The sequence below is a fragment of the Gavialis gangeticus genome, unplaced genomic scaffold (genome assembly GCF_001723915.1).
Source record: "Gavialis gangeticus isolate Ggan-Ray unplaced genomic scaffold, GavGan_comp1, whole genome shotgun sequence".
In the NCBI taxonomy this organism is placed as follows: domain Eukaryota; kingdom Metazoa; phylum Chordata; order Crocodylia; family Gavialidae; genus Gavialis; species Gavialis gangeticus.
This window is the reverse complement of record NW_017728992.1, coordinates 58,702,110-58,725,581: the sequence shown is the minus strand read 5'-3', so window position 1 is coordinate 58,725,581 and position 23,472 is coordinate 58,702,110. Positions and strand designations below refer to the sequence as shown.

At 40.5% G+C, this 23,472-nt stretch overlaps 1 protein-coding gene and 1 long non-coding RNA gene across 2 annotated transcripts in view; both read left to right on the top strand.

Annotated features, from left to right (window-relative positions):
• JARID2 (jumonji and AT-rich interaction domain containing 2) overlaps window positions 1–23,472 on the top strand; it is a 410,278-nt gene that overhangs the window by 18,815 nt on the left and 367,991 nt on the right. The gene's annotated exons all lie outside the window — the stretch shown is intronic.
• LOC109301798 overlaps window positions 22,357–23,472 on the top strand; it is a 14,205-nt gene continuing 13,089 nt past the window's right edge. The window contains exon 1 of the long non-coding RNA XR_002098631.1: window positions 22,357–22,366. This is a non-coding gene — a long non-coding RNA (uncharacterized LOC109301798). The remainder of the gene's footprint in view (window positions 22,367–23,472) is intronic.

The following is a 23,472-nucleotide window of genomic DNA, read 5'->3' as shown; positions in this document are numbered from 1 at the left end:
CTGGGGCTTGGTGGGGGGGGGGGGAGGGGGTATTCACAAAGGGAGTAAGTGTGGGGGGGGAGCAAGTGGTAGGGGACAAGCTGCATTTTTTTCTGCCATCTGCCCCATTGCTGTCCCCACCATGTGCCTTGCCTCCACACTGCCCCTTCCCCACTTGCCATGAATAGGATCTAATCATTGAGGGGTTGTCTTGTATTCAGGTAAATATGGTAAATAAAAAGGCTGCTGAAACAGCCGTAGTTTTGTCCTTGAAACCCAACTATTCTCTCCAAGAATCTGAGGGGATCAAGTGGGTTAAGATGTCCTTTCAGTAGAAGGCGTTTACTTCCTGCACTTCCCTGCATAAGATGGTACTGAGGCTATTCTGCTCCTCTACATAAAAGGATTGCAAAGTTCACCAGTAATGGTCAGTTTGCTCATCCTACATCTAATATCCTCTGGAGGAAATCCATTCCTCCATTCCACATATTCTGCATTATTAGAACTTGATCATCTAACTTTGGCTATGGAAGGGATGCTTTATTCATCCTTTCAGGTGTTGCAGAAGATATATGTTGGTCTGCTTATTGGTTGATGTTGGTTATCTTCAAAGCTGAGATTTCAGCTTGACCATGCAAAAGCACTGCTGTGTTGTCCTTCTCTTTTATGATAATAATGACATCTTAATATTGGAAGGGCCTGCATATAAAGGCTGACAATCTGTTCCTATTTCACTGGAACAAAGGGAAATGTGTAGAGGTGGGGGAGGGGAGAAATCAAATCCATCTTTCTCCTAGTTGATTTATTTTGTCTATACATTTATTTTATTTTCCCCTTCTTCACTTCTCTCTGCTTGCTTCTCCATCTATGCCTTCTACTCTTGCTACTGGTAGTAGTAATAGCTTGTGAATAGAGAACTTAAAGGAAGTTAACTCTTTTTTGTTACCTGTACTTTTTGGTTTCTGTGAACATAGCATGCAGTCTTGTGGTCAAACTAAGCCTGGTGGAGAAATGTGTAGTTTTGAAAATTTAAAAAATGCTAATTCTTTGGGGGGGGGGGGGGGGTTATATATTTCTGCCAGTCATGTTTCTGTCTCTGAATTATTTGCTTACTTTCAAATTGTTTCTTGGGATTCCCCACCCCCTTCCACTGTTTCATAAGTTCTCTCTATCAGGCTTTGGGTTCTTTTATTTTGGAAGCTTATATCTGGGGGTATATACAGTCAGTTTAGCAATCTGCCAGGAGTGAAAGAAATGAGGGAAAATAGAGATAGATGACTTGGAGGGGATAGTAATGGTGGGGGGAGGGAATGGCTTTCTACCAATTGAAATAGAGAAGTGTGTCATTGCTGTAATGCTAACAGCGATGATTGGCTTACAGTGAGAAATGATGATTGTAGTTTAATATTTTTTTAATTGCAAGTTAGTGGGACATCAGAATCTGCAGAAGTGTCTTGCACAGCATGGCAACTTTTTAGTGAACTTTTTTTTGCTCATGTAAAATTGCACACTTGCATAGACCTTTCAGACAACTATACAAATATTTAAATATGATAGTTTAGCAATGAGTTCAGTAATACCCCATTTTATGGATGAGAAAATTCACTTGGAGGTTAATTAGTTTGCCCAGGGTCAACTAGTGAATCCCTGGCAGAAGCAGGAATAGAATAAGAAATTCTTGGCTCCCAAGCATTCACTCACTCTAACAGTGTCAGTGTCATCAGCAGTTTTTTGGATTGGTCTAACTTATTACTCTTAATATGTGCGCGTGTGTGTATGTATTTATACACACGTAATGTTAGATAAGATGGAAAACAGGCCCCTCTCTTAGTAGAATATCTGAACATTTCTAAAACCAGAAAATACATATGAGAATTTGTCTTTTTCATACAATTCTTGCACCTTTTCTCACTGCATTTGTGCACATGCCCTTGAAACTGTCTATTGGTCAACAGAAAAACAAAAAAAAGCCAAGGTATTCAGTATCTGGCTGAATATTATTATTTAGTGCTATAGGCTGCCTGGCTCAGTGCCCAAAGAATCTCTAACAATGATGTTAATTGTGGGCCTTGCATACTTTTGATTACTTGTATGAGTCTATTCCAATTTCCTTCAGATCTCAAGGCTAGCAATTTTTCCTTATGAACATGAATTTCATGCAAGTTTCACTTTTATTTTTATGATTTTAGGAGGACTTATTTTTAAACTTTGTTTCCTACTTAATCAACGTATTGTGATTTTTCTGTTTCACTTTGTTTCTGTATGTGTGTCAATGAAATTCAGGAAATCTGCTGTCAATTAGCAATCAATGTGGTATCCATATTTTTTAAATGTTATAAGATTGCTTATTAAAGCTAATTCTACAGGGCATTTCTATCTCAATTCTTAATGTAATGCAGAATATTTTACAATAATGCCTAGGTTAACAATGATAGCCTTGCTGTATTGTGCAAAAAAGGCTTCTGTTCAGACCCAGCTGGGTTTCAAGCTTAATTCATTGCTCTATGGTGGGATCACCACAGCTGCTGTGGGGCCTTTACAAATGCAAAAAAGCTGTCAGTGTTTGTTTCATCAGATGCATAAGTGATGAGGCCAAGTTGAGGCATCCATTCCAGTGCGCAGTGTGCATGCTGTAGGCATTATTGTTTACAGAATTAGGGTTTTAGAACTTTAAACTATTTGGTGCACATTATGGCTTAAAGCATTAAAAACAAAAAAACTCAGAACAACTTAAGAATAGGACTAGTTCAAGGTTCCGCTTCCGTTTAATCCTGTATTTCAATAGCATTTTCCGTGCCTATGTAAGAGCATCATAGTGTTACCTGGCTTTTGCTACTGCGTAAAACAGTCTTCATTTATTTATGAATCCCCCTATTTTGCCAATCTTTTTTTTGTCTGACTTTTGTCATGTAGTGCTTCTTTTACAATAAAGAAAACATAAAAAAAAGTTGTAACGTTTACTTTATCTTTTTTATCTGTATATTGGGCAAAAGACTTTAAGTTAACAGTTGCTGTCTGTGCTTCCCAGAAATTGGAGCCGCTTTTTTGGCAGTCATTAAACAGGGCTCCTTCCAGTCAACTAAGAGGTAACGAAGATTGGTTTCAGAGGTGGTTGTATAACAATACAAGGCATGCTCTTTTATTGACAGGCTATGTGAGCTGCCTCTGCTCTACTTTTAGTTCCTTTGGTCAAGAAGCTGGGAATGTAGCCCAGATTTCATATGAGCGCTCGTGCGGCACTGGCCTGGTACCAGAGGATTGGAAAGGGGCCAGCGTGGTCCCCATTTACAAAAAGGGGAGAAAGGAGAGACCCAGCAATTATAGGCCACTTAGTCGTACCTCAGTCCTTGGGAAGACCTTTGAGAAAATTATCAAGAAGCACATCTGCAAGGGCCCAGCAGGTTAGGTAATGCTCAGGGGCAACCAACACTGGTTCATTGAGAGCAGGTCCTGCCTGACTAACCTGGTTTCTTTTTATGATCAGGTCACAAAGTCCCTGGTTGAGGGTGTTGGGGTGGATGTAGTCTTCCTGGACTTTAAGAAGGCCTTTGCCACGGTTTCCCACCACATTTTCTTAAAAAAACTTGGTGACTGCGGCATTGAGCCTACACAGTCAGATGAGTGGCGAACTGGCTAGAACTAGATGCTCACACGCAGAGTGGTGGCGGACAGGTCGTTTTCAGCCTGGAGGGATGTGGGCAGTGGAATCTGGCAGGGCTTGGTCCTGGGGCCTGTACTGTTCAACATCTTTATCAGTAATCTGGATGTGGGTGTGGAAAGCATTCTGTCCAAACTGGCTGATAACACCAAGTTGTGGGGTTAGGTGGGCGTGCTGGAGGGGAGGGACAGTATCCAGTTAGATCTAGACAAATTACAGAGGTGGACAGATGAGAATAGGATGGAATTCAACGCAGACAAGTGCAAGGTGCTGCATCTAGGGAGAAGGAACCTGCAACATACCTACAGGCTGGGGAACACCCTTCTTGTCAGCATGGTGGCAGAAAGGGATCTTGGAGTCATTGCTGACTCCAGGATGAACATGAGCTGCCAATGCAAGGAAGCGGTCAATAAGGCTAACTGCACCTTGTCGTGTGCATCTACAGATGCATCACAAGCAGGTCCAGGGAGGTGATCCTTCCCCTTCATGCGACATTGGTCAGGCCATAGTTGGAGTACTGCATCCAGTTCTGGGTGCTGCACTTCAAGAGGGTGCAGAGGAGGGCCACTTGGGTGATCAAGGGACAGCAGGGCAGGCTATATGAGGAGAGGCTAAAGGGCCTGAACCTATTCAGCCTTCACAAGAGAAGGCTGAGAGGGGTCTGGTGGCTGTTCACAAACTCACCGGGGCGAGGCAGCAGGAATTGCTGGAGGCTCTGTTGGGGTTACTACGAATAATGGCCACAAATTGTTAGAGGGAAGATTCAGGCTGGACATCAGGAGACACTACTTTACGGTTAGGGCTGCCACGCTCTGCAGTGGGCTCCCAAGTGAGGTGGTGCTCTCAGCTACCTTGGGGGTCTTCAGGAGGAGGCTGGATAGATATTTGGCTGGGGTGATATGACCACGGCACTTGTTCCTGCCTGGGGCAGGGGGTCGGACCTGATGAACTGCTTAGGTCCCTTCTGACCCTAAGCACTATGAAACTATATTGCTTGGCCTGTTGTTTGGTTCTTAAATCGGCTTTTGCACCCAGTGTTCACATGATTTTGTTTTGTGTTCTAGCCTACTGGCTATGTGCTGTGCTTTCATTAAACTCCTGTCCCTACCAGGCAACTCCATCAGACTTAAAACAGGCACTGGCTTATCCAGTGCTGGTAGATTGGGGATGTGACTTGCATCAAAACAAGATGTGGCATAGTTGTTTACACACTGGGCAATTGACTCTAATCAGATACAATTGTTTTGAAGCAAAGTGTTAATTCATATACTTCACAGGTGCCTACTACAGGACAATGGCCTTGTCCAACTGTAAGGTCTGGGGTTTGCTGCCAGGTAAAATGTTCAAATCTGAATCAAGCTGGTTGGTCTGTTTTTAGCCTCTGAGATAACAAAGGTGCACCTCAGTGTACCTGAACCACTGTTTAGTCTAAACTTTTTTCATGGATCTCCTTAAATCTTTTTCCTTAATGAAGTTCTGTGAATGGTAAATAGGGCTGTAACATATGAAGTACACATCGGAGAGAATAAAATTTCTACATCTTTTGGAGGCTTGTCTGTAGGCTGGGAATGAAGTGGGTTATATGGTGCCTGCATAGTTGCTGAAATCTTTGTGGTTTTTAGTTCTGACTTGAAAGGTGAAATACAGGTATGGACAACATACAGCTGATTAGTAGTGATGCATGTTTATAGAGTCTGAAAACCCGCTTAATGCCTACCAGTCTCTTGATGGTGTATGCAGAGCAAATTTAACACCTTGCATTTAGCATAGTTTAAATACAGTTTTTATCCCAGTCAGATTATGAAACTCATTGTGGCTAAGGCCATGCTGTCTTGTGTTTAAGGTAAAAACCCTTCTTGTGATTGTCTAAATTAGAGTATGCTGTGGCTGGCACTGGTAGTGTCCATACTGGCTAGTTGGACCATTTTCCTATGTGGCTGGGATGCTGTTTTTTTGTGACATGGTATAGAGCAGCATTTCGAACTGGTAGTTTGCGAAGAGAAACTGTGTTCGGGTTAGTTGGGAAGAGGGGGATTCAGCCTAGATTTCAACATTGGTACAAGCTGATAGGAATGAGGGAATGGGAGCACTTGCTTGCTCTGAGTAGTTACTGCTGCTGTCTTGCTGCTGCTCTGTCTCTGCTGCTTCCACACTCCACTCCAGAAAGGTTCGCTTGCATCCTACAACATAAAAAAATTGCATCAGCCTAAGGACCATCTGCTCTACATAAGTATTTATAGTGGTGAAGTCCTGTTCTGTTTTAAGAGTGGTGCTCGGGCCATGCTGTGGTAGTTTTTCTTCTTTTTGGTTGTGTGCATGTGATTAAATTCTTACAATGTTGTTTTAGGATTGTCCTGAAGCCTTGGTTTGTTTCTGGGGTTTGGCACAGTTTGCAGTCCCCCTAACCATAAAGAAAGTGGCAGAGATGGTCGAACCCTGAGATCTGTTCAGATTACAGAGAACAAATGTGGTAGACATTGTGTACCTGAAGCTGACTAGAAGGATGGGGGACATCTGGATGAGGTACCGGTTTGCCCCTGCTACTATTTCTACTACCATATTCCAGGACAAGGAGACCTAGATAAGACATAGGTGCTGACAGACTAGTCAGGCTTGAGACTGTTCACCACCCCTGCACCTCTTCTTGCTTCATTTAGTCACAGCATTCAGTAGGCATAGGGGCATGGACAGCAGGCCTTGACACCTGGAAACAGCACAAAAGGTTGTGACATGAAAATGGGTGAAGGGAGAAAAAAGAAGGTCCTGCTGCTGAAAGGGTATAGGAGGTCATGGAGACAGGCAGGGGAAGACCCCAGTGTAAAAAGGTAAGCTTGAAAGCTGGGATCCTCAGAAGAGCCTAAGGGAGATGGGAATGAAAAATCCCATTCGTATTTGGTGGGATTTGATTATGCAGCCTGCCTGGACTGCATCAAAAATCTCAGCCTAAGAGAAGCAAGGCTCACTTTTTATTTTTCCAGTGTTGATGCATTTCTGTTAATAATTGTTTGGGTCATCCTCATATGGGGAATTCAAATTAACAAAAACGTTTGACTGAAAATGTTTGCGCTTGTGGGGGGGTGGCAGCAAATGCACCTTGTGTGGCATTAAATACAGAATGTTTGTCTCATTTGCGTCAACATTGTCATTTATGTAATGAGCTCTTAAGTCTCGAGGCATAAGGATTACTTAGAGCAGAGGTTCCCAATCAATAGTATGTGTACCACCAGTGGTATGCAGACAACCTGTTAGTGGTACGTATTAATAGATTTATTGTAATTACTTTATATGACAAAAATGTGCTGGTGGTACTTAAGGTTGAACTGAAAAAAATGCTGGTGGTATTTAAGGTTGCATTGGTGACGCATAAGGGGTACACATGGGGGCATGTGCACCCCCTGAGAAAAATGCTGCTGAAGTTACCAGTGGTGCCTGTGGGCAGTTGCTACTCACCACCCTCACCGCCATGGCTGCCTGCAGGAGCTCGCTGCCGCCATGCCGTCACTGCTGCCTGAGGGCGGTCGTCATGCCCCGCTAGCCTCTGGGGGCACATGTCGTTCATGTAAGGTTGTATTGTTTTAAGTTGGTGGTGCGCAATCTGTCAGAGTTTGGGAACCCCTGACTTAAAATATACGTGTACCTACCATACGTGTATCTACCATACTTTCAGATAAGGCCCAGAGGCTGGATTAATGCCATTTTCAATGATCTGGCTAAAACCATGTCCATAAGTAGACTGCTTTAAAACATGCAGCTTCTTTTAATAAATCCACTGATTGTCTTTTATACATATAATTACAAGTGCTGGAGAGTCACGCAAGAAGACTGGGTGCATGTGCATTAATCAAAATATGTCTGAAAAATTTTGCATTTAACTTTCATAGTAGATATAGCTGCAAAACAAAAGTCTCAGAATGTAAATATCAGGGGATACCACCGAAGAGCCCTCTTGAACAATATGTTTATGTATAAAATATCCCTTGCCAAGCTGCTTGGGGAATTGAATGACAAACAGAATAAGAGAATAGTTAAATGTTTGGAGCTGTTTCTATTGTTTTATATCCTGTTTTTATTTACATATGGAGTCATACACAAGCTTTTGTTCCATCTGCTTTTTAGCTCTGCCGTGTCTGCATCTCTCCCAGAGGCCTGAGGTACTGTGATACTGAAAGCTTGCCTATGTCTATCCCAGCCATACACTTGGTCCAATTAAAGATATCAGCCACAAATTCTTGCCTCTTGCCAAACCAGTAGTTATTTCTCTCTAAAACTGAAAAACAAACAGAAGGTGGTTGTACATAAAAAGATTGGAGACGAGGAAAATTTATGTTGCTTAAAAAACCCAAAAAACAAAGCAACAAAAAGCCAAAACCTTGCAGTGAGGTGTCTGATACGCTAAACTGTGTTGCCAAAAGGAGGCAGAAAGAAATAGGAGACCAAAAGATGAGGAATTAGACTGAAAGTTCTAGGTCTCCTGATGTTTGGAAGCACCACCAGAAGACTAAAGATACTGTAAAATTTGTAAGGAAAATCTACCTGTGCACCCTCACATTTCTTCACTGAGCATCAAAATTGATCTTTTCGAGCTGACTCAGATGAGGTCAATATTAATATTGCTTTGTATTTTAATATACACATGTATGATATCTTTTCGGAAATGCATTAACTTTATGGCAATTAAATTAGCCAGAAGGATCTCTGCACTGATTTTGAACTTAACCTAAAAATCCCAAATAGTTGCAGTTATGCAGCTTGTCATACTGAAATGTGAGCAAATGTGTCTGAATGGTTAATTATTTTCTGCTTATTGTGGTCTGGTATCCAGTGGCTGCTGTTCTTCGTGATGTCTAAAAATGTAGATAAAATGCTAGCTCCAGCAAAGTAAGTGGTAGAGCTGCACTGGCTTAGCAGTGTCAGTTTTTCTTCACTTTCCATTGGCTTCAGCAGGCTTTGGTTTAGACTTCTGGAACTGCAGTACCTCTTAATTATTAAGTCTCCTAGATGGGTACCCTTCTGGTAACTTGACCTGTTACAAACGCCAAAGAAGAAAAACATTTTGACAGTTACGAAAGGGGAATTGATAATGGCCTTGTAACATTTAGAAATATCATGTATGTGGGAGGGGGTATAGATACTGATCACTCTAGTTTGTTAGCATAGAATCAAGCATCTTGGTTATTTATTCCACCCACTTCTGAAAACTGCCAGACTCCCCTCCTTCCCTCACCAAGAAGAGACATGAAGCAAGTGTAATAATTTTTGTTAGTCTCTCTTAGTTCTTGACCTTTCTAGAGCTGAAGAGTGATAGAAGTAGGTCAGTTATCAACAAAGGCTCATTTAACCGTATCCACATTAGAGAATTAAAAATCCAACTAGTGGTGTCACCTTTAGGTTTAAGTAACTCAGAAGTACAAGCGCTGGAAGCTGGAAGTGTTTTGCTACAGGCAGTTCCAGTCAGTGCCATAACTGGTTCACTAGTGGGAACGCACGTCAGTGATTTCACGGGGGCCAAGATTTCATGTACATAATGTGATTTGTCTTTTATTCACTAACATAGAAATGACCTTAAATTATCCTAATTACTATAAATGGTTAAATATTCTTTCCAGCCCTCCTCAGAGATTTCTAGTAAAGACCAATCCAAATGAAATACTCCTATTTGCTATTGAATTTTCTTTAATTTTTGCTACAACTGAAGTTCAAAGATTGATTAATGTTGGGGACAAAATCTAAAGCAGTAACTTATTTAGGCTTTCTGTTTACAGTTGTCATTTCAACTTCTAGACAAGGTAGACTTGTCGATCTGCCTTTATGGTTTGTGGTAGTTGCTCAGTGTTTCAGTGTTTGGGTTACAGTTATCTCATAGGACTGTTTTTAAATAAGGCCAACTTATTTTTAGCAGAACTTCTTTAGAAGGTTGTGTTTCTGCATAGCATGTTTTTCTAAAAACATAAATGTTGAGCCCAAATCAAAATGCATAAGAGTTGCAGACAGAATTAGTTTAAGTATATGAGAAAATTTTAATAGCAATTTTCTGGCTATAAGCAACATTTTTATTAGTAATAACTTACTTTTGCCACAGGGTTAAAGCTGAATTTGGGTTTGTAAATACATTCCTTGCTCTTAACACTGTTCTGTTGCTACTGAACCGTGAAATGTGTTAAGCTAGTATCTGAAATAAAATTGGTCATATGTTGATGTGTTAAATCTATAGAGTGCAAACTTGTCACTTCTATAAACAAAACAACCATCACTGGACAGAAGATTCAGAAAAGCCTATTTTAAGTATACTTCGTTTGAAAGTACATCTTGTACCTCATTGTTTTTATAGGGCAACATGCTACTTATCCCTGGACTTACAGCAGTGTCAGAGCACAAGGCTTGGAGACCTATTTTTTTTAAGCTTATTACTTCTGCCCTACTGGGATGAATAGGAAGCGTTAATTTTTGTGTGTAAGAATGTTGAAGAAGCCCTTCTCAGAAGCACGTGCTTATTGTACCTTGCCTCTATTAGAAGGATGGGCTCTGGTTTTAGGATACTTTAGCAATGGGTTGCCAGCATAAGAACCTAAATAAATGGAGGTAAGGTTTAAGTGAATTTTAGAGACAAGCATAGCAGTGAAGCACACAAAGCATCTTCCTCTTCTCTGTAGTGTTTTGCTGTGTTCATAGCACACAGCTCCTTTTTCCTTTCTCCCACCACCTTCTACTTGCTTTTAAAGTCTACATTTGGTAACTTTAACACTGGAGAGCTGCTTTTTGTTTGACAGAAGGCTTGTTCATCTGCAGCTGCAAACTTTGCTTTCCCTCTTCATAGCCTTTCTTACTTTAAAGACTACAAAACAAATTTGAGACTCTCTGTGTTCAGAACTTGAAGCCAAATGCAATTAGAAGTCAAGGAAATTTGGATTAGAGAATTTTTTGGTTTGCTGGGACATCTTACTACTCTCGGGACTACTTGCGTGTAGTTTAGCCAGTCAGACTGCAAGGTGGGAAATCCAAGTGATTGTGTATCTATGTTGAAAAATGTTTTAATTTGGTTTTTCTCTGTGTTGTTCTTAGGGTATATCCTCCAGGCTGGCTTAATGAACTCTATCTAGAGGTATGCTGAGGCATATCTCATCACTTGACAGCCAGCAAGATGGCATGCTATGACTGGCAGACATGTCTTGAGCTTGTGTAATTGTCTGCACTTGTCATATAATGACAAATGGAGCGATGATCATATTAGACAACAAAAAATGTTCAAAGTAACAAGAAGGGTCTGAATAAACTCTCAAAATCAAGAGATTCTCACTTGACAGCAAATCAGCATGGATTTTTTAGCCTAAATTAATGCAATTGTAGGAAAAAACAAAAGTACATCTGTGCGAAGTTAGACTACCAGTCAGAATTTTTAGCTTAAACTGAATTTCGTTACAGTTGTGAAAGCAGGTCCTTTTAACATGCTGTTTTATAGTGTAATTAAGAACACAATTAAGCTAACATCATGTATATCAGTAGGTGTCTAAAAAGTTTGGTAACTGCATTTTGCCTATTGGCTGACAAAATCCAGCTTGCTGAATGAGCTTTTTTTCAAAATAAGGATGTAAAAAGGATGAATTTATGGAGAAAACATGACCATAGGGGATAAGCCATAATATTGATTTTTAGGCAAATATGTTTGAAAACAATGGCAATTCTCCTTTTTCCCTTTTTATTTGTCCACTTTCTTGCTAAATAAATTTCACACGCACTTCCCTTGGAGCTCTAGTTGTAGTAGTAATGTTATTGGTGTAGTAGTAGTAATTAACTGCATAGAGTTGCGTATTAGGCTTTTTTTTTTTTTTTCTTAGAAGAAGCAGTTACGTTTTTCTATCTTATCTAACTTAAGTAGTGTATTGAGAGAGAATTTTTTTCTTATTTTTTGTGACTAATGAGCACATGCCAAAGAGCACTTTTCTGAACATGAGAAGCGTAGGAAAATTTATTTTAGTGCATTTTCTTTAATTAAATGCAACAGGATTTATTTCAGTGCATTGTTGCATAGGAGCAGCTGCAAAATATAAAGCTAACTGGGCAGAAGCTGTATTTCTAGAGAAACGGAGGTTGTTCATGAATATGGTTATTAGTAAACCTTGGAAAAAAGGACACAACAGGGAATCTCAAATTTCTTCACCTCTTGCTGTTCAGCGTACCAAAAAGCTGCACCCTATCTTTTTGGGGCCCTTACTATAAAGGAAGTGATAGTGAAAGGTGATGGTAACAGTCTTAATTAAGATGTCTATTTCTTGCAGTTGTATTTTGTGATAGGAGAGAGATTTCTAGCAAGTAACCACCATCTGTGCTCTAGCACATAGACAATATAGAATCTTTTCCTCTGCCCCCTTCATCCCTAGACTTCCTGGAGAAATGCTTCAATCCTGGGCCCCCTTCTTTGATATCCAGGCCTAATATTACACTTTAAATGCTAATGGTATAGTCTCAACAAAAGAACGTTTTCAGGGCAGCTGCCCTAAGGCTCAGAAGTGCTGGGTTGTTGAACAATAAACAAACACGGTGGGAATTTTAGAATTCACATCTTTTAAAAGCTAACTAATGCTGTTGTTGAGGCTGATGCCAAAATGTGACTTTTTCTTTTCCTACTGTCTAAGCGCTCCTTTCAGTGATTCCTTTTTTTTTTTTTCTTTTCTATTGTCTGATATTCGTAGTTGCTGTAACTTCGTAGTTTTCAACGTGCTTTTCAGGCAGTTGTTTTTTTTAGTTTGAATTTTTGACAGTGGTTTTGTCAGCAGTTTAACTGGTGCAAAATGGTGCTTTGCATGGGTCAGTTTCATTAGGCAAGTACAGCTGGGACTCTCATTTTCAATGAAAAAGCTTTTAAGTGCAGTCAGTTTGAAAAACGATTATATAAAAATAGCAATGTATTACAAAATAGTTCAGTCTGTGTGGAATCAGTCTCGTTTATCTGCTGCATTGATAAAGATGTTGCTGTTACATTTGTCTCTGTGAAACTTCTGTCATTTGTAATCTCTACACCTTGTTATAAACACCACCAAGACCATGTATGTACTAGGTAGAAGGTAGGGTAGAGATGCACCTTGCAGACTTAATTAAACCAGAGGTGCATAAGCTTGTGTAAGCAGTAGTTTGTTTCATCAGAGGCTGAGAAGGGATAAAGAAATGATGTTAAAGGCCAAGCCAAACATGGCTTACATTTTCTTGTGCAGGGTAGATGCCTTCTGACACATTAACATACTATGTACGATATGATACTTTCGCAGTATAGACATGGTGCACAGGAGCATGATTTTCATTTTGGATGTTTGCTTGGGTAATTAATGAACCTATAGAATTAGCACTGCAGAAGAAAGTTTGAATTGAAGATCCCAGAGTTAGCAGTGCTACAAAAACATGCTCCCTTTCTGCATTAGCATGTTTTGATCTCGAAGCCCACAGAAAGCCAATAAATCTGCAGTTTCAAATTGTTGTTTAAATCACATCTCAAATGGAGAGAGAGAGAAATGCGCTACAGTGACTACACCCTTACTCTCATCTCTGTTAAACAGGCAAAGATTTAGGAATTAGGAGTGGATACGACTGTAAGAGTTGATACTTGGGAGCCAGAATACAATGTGTGGAGGCCTGACATCTGCCTTAGTGTGGTATTTCCTCCAGCTTCAGGTTTTTATGTTGTTTTGCCTCATCATTGTAGCAAAAAAAACCTTAATAATGTTTGGTAACTAACTACATTAGTGCTCTTGCACAAAAGAGGGGAAGCATTTGGAGGTACAAATGTTGTCAGCACTGGAAAACCCTAATATAACACTGCTTAATCTTCTTGCATTGTTAGTCCATCAGAGTGGAAGGGTATTAGGGTTGCTGGGTGGTCAGAATCTTCAAAATGTGTGAAAAGGAAGTCTTTGTTTTTACAAGTAAATGAAAGGTAGTTTTTTAAAAATATCTCTGCTTATGGCCTATCTATACTGGAGCTGTCTTCATCAGTGTAGTTGCATCTTTACACTATAGCTAGGGCTTGTCTGCATGAGAGCTACAGCAGTAGAACTTAAGGTGTGAATTTTAAACCTATGCCAAAGCTTGTGAACTTTTACGGTGGCATAAGAACAACTTATTTAAGTTTGTCAAACTTGTTCCAAATCCCACTTGTCCACTCTGCCTTTGCATTAATTTGACTACATCTTTATTTTGTCAGGCAACTAGGAGCTATACTATTGCAATGTCTTTCCCTTTTTGAGTTTTAGGAAAAATCAGTGGTGAGCATATAGTCTGAGTCTGATCTACATTTTTTTTGCATTTTCCATAGTATCTTTTTGAGAGGGAAGGCTAGATTTGTTTTAAGTATTGAGAAACAAGTCACAAATATTCATGTGGAAAGAGTTGGGGGGTGGGAGGGAAATGAAGACAAGTAGCATATGCTTGATGCAGCAGTGCAGGGATGGAAAGAGGAATGACATGATCAAAGCCACAGGTCAGGAAGATGATCTCTGCAGCAGCATGCTGAATAGGACAAGATTTAATTTGTGAAGACCAGAGAAAAGGACATTGTAATATGTGATGCCAGTGAGAACCTGGGCAAGCATTTTAGCTATGTGACTGGAATAGAACTTAAGGTTCTCATAGTAGAAGACCATAGTAGAGTATCATAGTAAAAGATTTCACAAGTAGAGCCCCAAAATGTGGAGGCTAGTGCTAGTCACATCTTAGAGATGTTGGGCATAAAGAAGTAGTAGGATTTTAGACGTAGTCTGGATGTGAGCATCCATAGAGAAATCTGAATGAAAGCTGGTGCCCTGGGTATGCGCCTGAGTGTTATCAATGATAATCAAAATCATAGTAGAAGATTTTGCAAGTGGAGCCCCAAAATGTGGAGGCTAGTGCTAGTGCAAAACTCAAAGAAATGTTATTAGACAAAGCAGATTGTTCTTTGTGAAGAACACCATGTGGCTGCTCTCATCTTTAGTAGAGTGAATGCTGCAGAAAAAGCAATGTGGCTGTTATTGGACATCTACCATATTTTCTCACAAGCAACACTCACTTTCCCAGAGAAAAAAAACAGCTGCAGGAAATTGTCCTCATTATATGCAAGAAATACGGTAAGAGCAGTTTCTATTGGTTTCAAGCAGAAGTGAAAGTAATACCTATACAGGCAGGAAGTAGAAAGGGGAGCAGGCTCTGCTTCCTAACTGTTTTTTCACTCCGTTACTATAAGTGATTCTCAACTGGGGTGCCATGGTACTTTGGGGTGCCTTGAGAGCCTTTCAAGGGTGCTGTGGAGTGCCTGGCAATGTTAACAGTTAGGTGTACAAACATGATTCACAAGATTAACCCAGAGATTTATAGTAGGAATCTTAGAGTTAAAAACCTTCTGACCTGGTGTGATCTTTCTGAATTCTCTGCAACAGAATTGCTTTATTTTTCTGTAGTAAAAAAACCAAGACCTGGCATTTTTTTGAGATGTGACTTCAATCTAAAAAGGTTGAGATTCACTATCATGAAGAAATACCTTTTTTCCTGATTCTGCTTTTCAAAATTAAAGTACATATTTTCTGGGCCATATTGTATACAAGAGAATACTGGGGGGAAGGGGGGGGAAGAGAGATTGGGGGTGCATAAGAATAATTTTGAGCCAAGTAAGATGCAGAATTAGGAATTCTATCAATAGAACATGATTTAAGGCTCTTGAAACTTCAGTGGTCTCTTAGATGAATTCATGCACAATAATAGCAGAAAGGTTCCTCTGAAATCATGCATTGCCTAAATTCAGACCGCCAGGGTTTCTGTGGCATTGATGTTCTGAGGCAGTAATTAAAATATCCTGTTTTTAGGGGGACATGATTTTTCAAGGAGCTAAAAGCTGGACCCAAGACTTGTGGGAAGGCAGTTCTTAGAGATGAGTTCAGCAGCTGGGCCTGAAAGAATGGTTTGCTTATTGCTTCAGTCTCAGTCAGCCTTTATGCTTCTCTCCTTAGCTGTAACACTCATATCTCCCTTCATTATCCTTCTGCTGTGTGCTTAGCCTCCCTACCAAATCCACTCTTTTTTCCTTTGTCTCTTCTACCTCCCTCTGTTTCCCATCCCATTCCCAGGCACAGACTAGCACTCACCTGGGCACAAGAGAAGTGAGCATAAATCTGGATTCCAGCCCCCAGTCTTGGTCTAGCAACCTGCTTGTGTGGCATTTATTTTTTTTAGCTAAGATGTGGCAACATCCTAGTGTGGACAAGGTAACTTTGATTTTTGCCATGTGTAAGTCACATAGGTCAATAGTGCTCAACCACAGGCCAGGCCTTACCAGGCGTCTGGGAATTTTGAGGCGGGGGAGCACAGACAACGGACACTTGTCACTACTTGCCCGCCACCAAATTTCCAAACCCCATGCACAGGGGGATTGGCCCTGCAGACTGGCCTCACTTATCTGGCTTACAGGGCCAAAAAGTTGGGCATCACTAATCTAGATAATCCCTAGGATCCCCTAATTTTCAATGGCTGTAAAAGCTATGGATGACCAGCATATAGCTTGCTTTTTCTTTTTTATAGGAAAAAAAGGCAATAAAATTATTTGTCCCTGCCTGTTCCACATAATTTTTTTAGTTTCTATAATAGTTTTTTGAGCGAATGGCCTTGAATTGTTCTAAGTGAATGCTGAGAATCTCCTTCACAGAATCATCCAATACTCCAAATTGTGAAGTGAGGAGAAGGAGGGATGTGAGCAAATCTCTGGACTCTTAAAAGCTGGCTCTGACACTCTATCAGGGTCCATGTTTAAAGGAAAAATTCATGGGAGATCTCTGGAACTCTCTGGACTCTTGAAAAGTTTTCTTCCACGTTAAGTGAGACTCCTTTATCTAATGGTGAAGTTTAATTTAGAAGGCATTGCCTTATGTTCATAATAGCTGTCTTATGGGATTTACAAGAATTAGTTGCCTGCAGTTCCTGTGATAAGAAACTTAGACCATGTCAGTGTAAATTTATGCAGCACAGTACCTGGATCTCTTACAATCCCTGACATCATCATCATTATTTACTTATTTTTTTTATAACTGCAGAATATTCCATGAGTTTCCCACCTTTCCTGCAGAATCATGTTCCAAAATCTTAGTTTAAAAACAATTGTTTCCAGTCTTTATGTTTCTTTGTGAAGAAGACCTTGGCAAAGTGAACGGAATATGGGCCAGTGAATTTATGCTCGCTTGAATCTGCAGACAATTTGAAAGAATAGTTTTGAGTTGTGCCATTCAATTTTGATCATGGTCTCTCAGTCCTCTTGTGGGGCAGGGACTTCTTGAAAGTTTGTTGCATTATTTAACCAGTGGTTTCTTTCTGATTCCTCACTCCTCCACTGGCTGGAGCTCCTATTTTGATATTGTTTATTTTTTCCTTCCTGGTTTTGCTGTGTCCACCCCAGCCTCCTACCAGGTGGTAGTAAAAGAGTGATAAGTATGAAAACATTGAGAGAAGACCAGAACCGATAGTCCTGTTCCTATAGCCAAAACTGCTCTCCTCGGAGTCATTTTGCCTCTTTTTGGGCTAGCAATGTGACCGCTTGTTCATTCTCTTTTGTATGGTATCAAGTATCAGCTTCCATATCTGTCTGGTATTGTCTCTAGGGATCTCCTCGAATTGCAATTTTGTGATTTTTTTTTTTTTTTTTTTGTCACAGAAACCGCTAAAAATGACGGTTTCTGTGATTTCTATTTATTTATTTATTTATTTATTTTTGCGCAGAATCGCCATAAAAATAACTTAATAAAAATAAAGTACTGGCTTCCCAGCAGGAACCAATGGCCACTGCCGCCTGCTGGCAGGGGAAGCTGCCAGCAAGCAGGGGAGCAGCTAAGATGGTAGCCACTCCCTTCCTCCACCCTGGCCCCTCCCCTCTCTGCCAACTGGCAGTGAGGGGAGGCACTTGCCAGGACCCCTCAGCCAATCTGGGGGGGTGGAGGGGGTAGAGGGAGCTCTTGCTGCGAAAGCACTTTGAAAATAACACCGGGCACTGTGAGCAGCTCACACTTTCTTCCTTCACCTCAATGTGATTTATGCAGATCCCTAATTATTGCTCAGTGTGCAGATTCCATCTGCCTTGCCTGGGTGTTTGTAAAGATTGCAACTTTTGATTAAATGCTGTGCTGTTTGTTGGACATCGCGTTCACTCAGAGAGGTGCCCAAGATGTTCATCCTGTGAAATGCAGAAGTGTTTTATACCAACAACAAACAAGTCCCCCATTGGGCATGACCTTGCCAGAATAGTGTGGGCCAAGCTGAACAGATTGAGATCTGGATATGGATGCTTCAAAACAACATGACCACGGCCAGAATATAATCTTTAGCGTTAACTCTATAGAAAAGTGAAACCGTCTCTTTTTTCTTTCCTTTTAGTTTTTAGACCTTATACAGTGTTGAAGCTTCAGTTGCCCGCAGCTGTTGACAAAGTCTGCTAATATCTACTTGCTTTCTTACAGATGAGCCTAGAAATTGAGAAACCAAGCGTAGGTGAGTTGCTCAAGAAGCTCTTAAATAGGGGGTCTTGGTCTGTGCTCAGTCCATAGAAAGCCATGTCTTTTATTTGTATTATTGCAGTGTCTAAAGACACTGTTACCTGGATTGCAGGTGAACTTGTCTGTTGGCTACTGATAAAAGAGGCAAGAGACAGGTCTACAGCTTGACCTTTTGTCAATTACTCCTCAAAAAAAGAGAAGCAAACTCAAAGTCTGTCTGGCTACCCGGGACAGCACAACATAGAGTCTTCTTATCTGTACAAACTGGAGGGACTGAAGAAGGAGAGGAGGGTAGTACACAGACTGGAAGAAGATCTTGAATTTGCCAAGTTTTCCAAACTTCCCTCTAGTCTATACCTTATATTTGTAGATGGATTATTTTAATATTCTTATAAACATTCTTTGATTTGTTTTTAGTTGCATATTTTTGTTTTACTGAAACAGATCTCTTGGGGACTTGGAAGATGCCAATTAGTTGGTGCCAGTTAGTTGGGGATTTATGTCCTTGGGCAGTGGAATGGAGGATTTCTTATCTTATCCCATCACCACTATGGAATGTCTATTTGCCACCATCCTGTTTTCTCCTCGCTTCAGTTTACAGCAAGGGTCAGCAACATTTTTGGGCAGAGGGCTAAAAACACCAGCAACTTGGACTTGTAGGATGTTGGTGTGCCGGGGCAGATGGAGGGGGAGCTATGAGGGGCCCAGGCCTTGGCGTCTTCCCTGAGGTGCAAGTGCCAAGCAAAATGCCTTCGTGGACCATGCTCCTACCCCTAGTTTACAGTCTTCACTGACAAGGCTGCTTTGTCTTTGCAAGTTATCTAAGAAGCTTAACTAAATACATCTGTTATAGCAAAACAGCATCTAATACATTTGGTTACATCAATCATTATTACTAACACTTTAAGATAAAGTTATGATATAATATATTGGGATTATTTAATTTAAGGCTTTATTTTAGAATATCTCTTTTCAGGCCTTGTGCTCTGGTTAATTGGATCTCATTACTGGTTTAGCTGGTCGTGTTAATTCCTTTATGTAACTGACAAGCTAGTTGTGATGTATGCAAAGGTTCATTCTTCCATCACTTTAGGCCAAGCTACAGAAGTGTGACTCGGCCTCTTGAAAATGGCTAAGGCTGGCAACAGCATCCAAACTATTAGGATGTGGTTGCACATGTTGAATCTAAACTGGTTTTAATCCCTGACATCCTCCTTCAGATGGATAGTATTCTAGTTTCAAAGATCTCCCCTTGCTTGTGGGGCCAACCACAAATGTCGGTGTGGTGTGATTTCTGAGGATGGTGGCAGCAATTTTTTTTTTAATCAAAGCACCAGGTAGTGACTGATATTTTTTTTCTTCAAAAGAACCACTCCTAGTATTTGTCTCTGGCTTGACTAGCAAGATGCTGAATTGAGTTGACTAGGGGAGAGCAAGGAGAAATGTTTGGGCTGTATTGTAATATCAAATATCTATTTCCTACCTCTCAAGTACAGTATGCAAAAAAAAAAAAAAAGTATTATCTCTTAAGCAAGAATGAAATGAATGTTAATATACTGTTGCTCATATTGCAGCACTTCAGTAGTATTAAAAATCCCACTTCAATAGCTTTGGCTATAATCTGCCAGAGTAAATGTTGGCTCAGAAGCAGCTGTGGTAATGTAGTTCTTCTCTAAATTTGTTTGAGTTCAACTAAATTGGGGCCAAGTGAAAGAATTAGTTTTTCAGTAGTGCTGCCTCCAGTTCCAAAACACTTCAGCTTCCACTAGCCATCCTCCCCCCTCTGTCTCCTCATATTAAAAAATGTTGAGTGCAGCCTGGCCTGTGAAATCTGCCGAGGCTGTATCAAATACTCTGGCAGTAAGATTACTTTTGAGTTTGTCAGTTGTGTAAAAAGTGGGGGCTGAGCAGAAAGGTTTTTGCAATTGTATATGGGGCCTACTAATAATGTGGTAAAGTAATAGTTTAATAGATATTATATGGTATGAAGAATGTGGGCTGGCATGGGCGTCTGACTCTGATATTGGACATCTGGATTTACTTCTTGTGGGCATGAATTCAGAATATGTCCAGGCTTATTGCTAGGCCTTTTCAATGCTTTTAAAAGTATATAAATACAGGGACTGTCAATAGACAGCTTCCTAAAGACAGACAAGGGGAAATTCACTTTATGTAGGTGCTTCACTTTGAAACATTTGGACCTGCACATTTAAAGGCATCTAATTTTGTTTGTTGCTTTTGGGATAGGAGAGAGAAGAATTTCTTCATCAATTGAAAGAAACATTAAGGCTTTTAGAGGGAAGCTTTTATTGGTGAATGGCTCCTTGTTGGTTTGTATGGGCTACAAACAGAAGACAGCTTTCCGTGGGACAAAGCCTTTTATTTTGTTATCTTGTAGTACAAGCCCATTGTCCCACCCCAAGTACCTGTGAAGTACCAAGATAATTTTTTTTTCTCCCTGGGGCAATAGGAACTAATTTGAGTTGCCATTCAAGATGCATGTGTAAATGAGGGTGAAGGTAGACATTACAGTTGGACCATACTAAGTCTGTTGAATGTTAAGTGGTGATAAAGTTAGAATGTGTTGTGAGCGATCCCTGTTTAGGGGATAATAGTGTGTCTTGCCTGCACAGTCCTGATTTGCCATTAGAGGGTGGCTCAGCAGGGGTGTGGCTAGGAACCAGGATACCTGAGCTTTATCCCTGCTCTGGGCACATCCTGGGCTGCTGAATGACTGCAGATAGCTAGTTTTATCTCTGTGGAGTAGACTGAAGTTATGCTAGCATGAGCACCAGGTCAACCCATGGTCTAGAGTAGGGGTTGACAACGATTTTGGACAGACTACCAAAAAAACCCTGCAAACATGACCTGTAAGACGTTGCATTACATGGGCGGATGGTAGGGAAGCTGAGGGGTCTGATCCTTCTTGTGGCATTGCAGCTCCGGCCCCTTCCCAGACGTGCGAAGGCCAAGCAAAATGCTTTTGTGTGCCATGCTCTGGTATGCATGCTGGGGTTTGCCTACCCTGGCCTAGAGCTAAGCCTTTCCTGAAGTGGCACAATTCTGAGATTCTCATAGGGCCCTTAGCATTAGTTAACAACAGGTAATGTTGTTTAAAATGTGGATACTTGCATTTTAAGTGCCTTTAGTATGGTCTAAGTGCAATGTACAACTTCAATGTGACTGTTCCACACCTGTTTTGATGCCAGTTGTTTGTTTTTAGCCTTGGATTCAATTCAAAGGCAGCAGACTTGCTCCACTCCTTCATCCAGGTTAAAGTTGGAGCAGCTTTGCTGCATTTTTATTGTTATCTGAGAACAAGTTAGACCATACCAGCTGCTACCCTTTTGAAATGTTCCCCTTTTGAAAGGGCTCCAACAAGTTGTTAAGCTTTTTTACTTGTGACATTCTTGCCATAATCAAGTTGTGGTAATTATTTTCCTTTGAATTCCAGTAGGTGTAGGGCCAGATCCATGTCTGCTATAAATTGGCAATCAGACTTTGCTGCTGCTCTGCCAAATTCAATCAACTGATGGTGTTTTTCACCACATAGTGTCAGCCATGTGGTTTAAAAGAGTTGCTATACAGGCAGTCGTCAGACTTAGGAGTCAATTGGGTCCTGAAAACTGTGTCTTAAGTTGAAACGTAACTTGGAACCAATTTTCTCATGAGAAACAATGTTATAAATGGGGGATTGGTTCCTGAACCAAGGCCTGATACCCTAGAATTTTGGACTTTATCAATTATAGATGAGTAATATAGCTACATTCATGTATTTATACTGTAAATAACAATCATTGATTTGGAAGGACTTCTTTGAGGTGATTTTGCTGGACTTTTTGAAAGGCTCTTGGTTGCACTTTTTGAAGGGTTCTTGTATAGAGTCTTCTCAGGAGTCTGGGCTGCAGGTTTTTCTGGAGTCTTGTCTGCTTTCTTAAAGAAAGTGTCCAAGACAGTTTGGACAGATGTTCTCCAGGGAGGTGAATGACGCAGCAAACTTGTTCGCTGGCGTGGCATTGCATTGGATCAAGCATTGTAAAGTCAAAACTGGCCTCAAAGTTGAAACAGGGTGTTGATTTATAAATGTTGTACGTGCGAAATGTTGTAAGTTGAGGACTGCCTTGATTGAGAGAGAGAACACATGTACAAACATTTTCCTAACCGCTTTGGGATCATTTAGTATGCCGACCACTAGATAAATAAACAATCAAAACTTTCACAGTCGAAGTTAAAATATGTCATGAAAAATCAAGTAACTATAGCAGAGACAGTAGCTGCAGTGCTTTTATCGTGGCATTGGTTTGCTTGTGCTTTGCACTCAGAAAACATATCAGTTCAGTTATACGTTAAGTTGCTCTTCCACCTCTCGTCTCTCTCAGTTGCTCCAGTTGGAGACAGGCGTACAGTCTTGTGAACCTCTGTTCTGCACATGTTTATATACTGCTCAAGAAGAAATCACTGCAACTAATAAATATGTGCACTATTCCTCTAAAGACATATAAAACATATTTGAGCTATAAGGCTGTATAAACATCAAGCAATTCTGATGACGACATGTAAACCACAAGGGGGAGGGCTGACTGGCTTGATCTCTTCAGAACCTAGAAATGTTTGCATAGCCTTGTTGCTCAGCTCTGTCTCTTTATATGTTTCATGAAAGTCTTAAGAGAAATGCTTCCTCCGGTTGTGTAATACGGCAGACTGCTGCCCTGTCATCTCAGTGGGATAGGAGACCCTTGCTCCTGTTTCTTGTCTTAGGGTTTGATTCTCCAATACTTTTTAAACCTTGTGTGCAAAGTAGGTATAAATGACCCCCCACTTGTAAAGCACTATAGAATGTAGATTTCAATCCACAGTGTTCACCTGCCTCCTGCCCAACCACCTCCTGTGATTTTTTTTTGGGGTCCCTTAAGTCTTCTTGAAAAATGTATCATCTTGATTTTTTTTTTTTTTCCTGGAACTTGAAATTCAGCTTGTAGCATGTTACCCGTTGTGGCACGAGCGAATTAAATGGGACTGTAGCCCAAAGGAGTCATCACATGCAGTAGTAAACCTACACCAGCATACCTAGGTGCTAAAACCCACTTTGGGAAGAAGAATGTTAAAAGAGATGTAGAATGAAAGTGGGACCTAGTCATGGCTAAAAGAAATTGCATATTTTGCAACATGACTAAATATGATTAAAAGGGAATTTTTAAAAAAGAATCTAGTTTATATTTCATCTTTTTATGCTGTTTGGTCTTTTTAGAGAGAAGATAACAGGCAAGCCAGTTTTTACTTTTGTTTCTAATCTCATTTTTCCCAGGGTTTAAGTACATAAAAACAATTACCATTTACAATTCA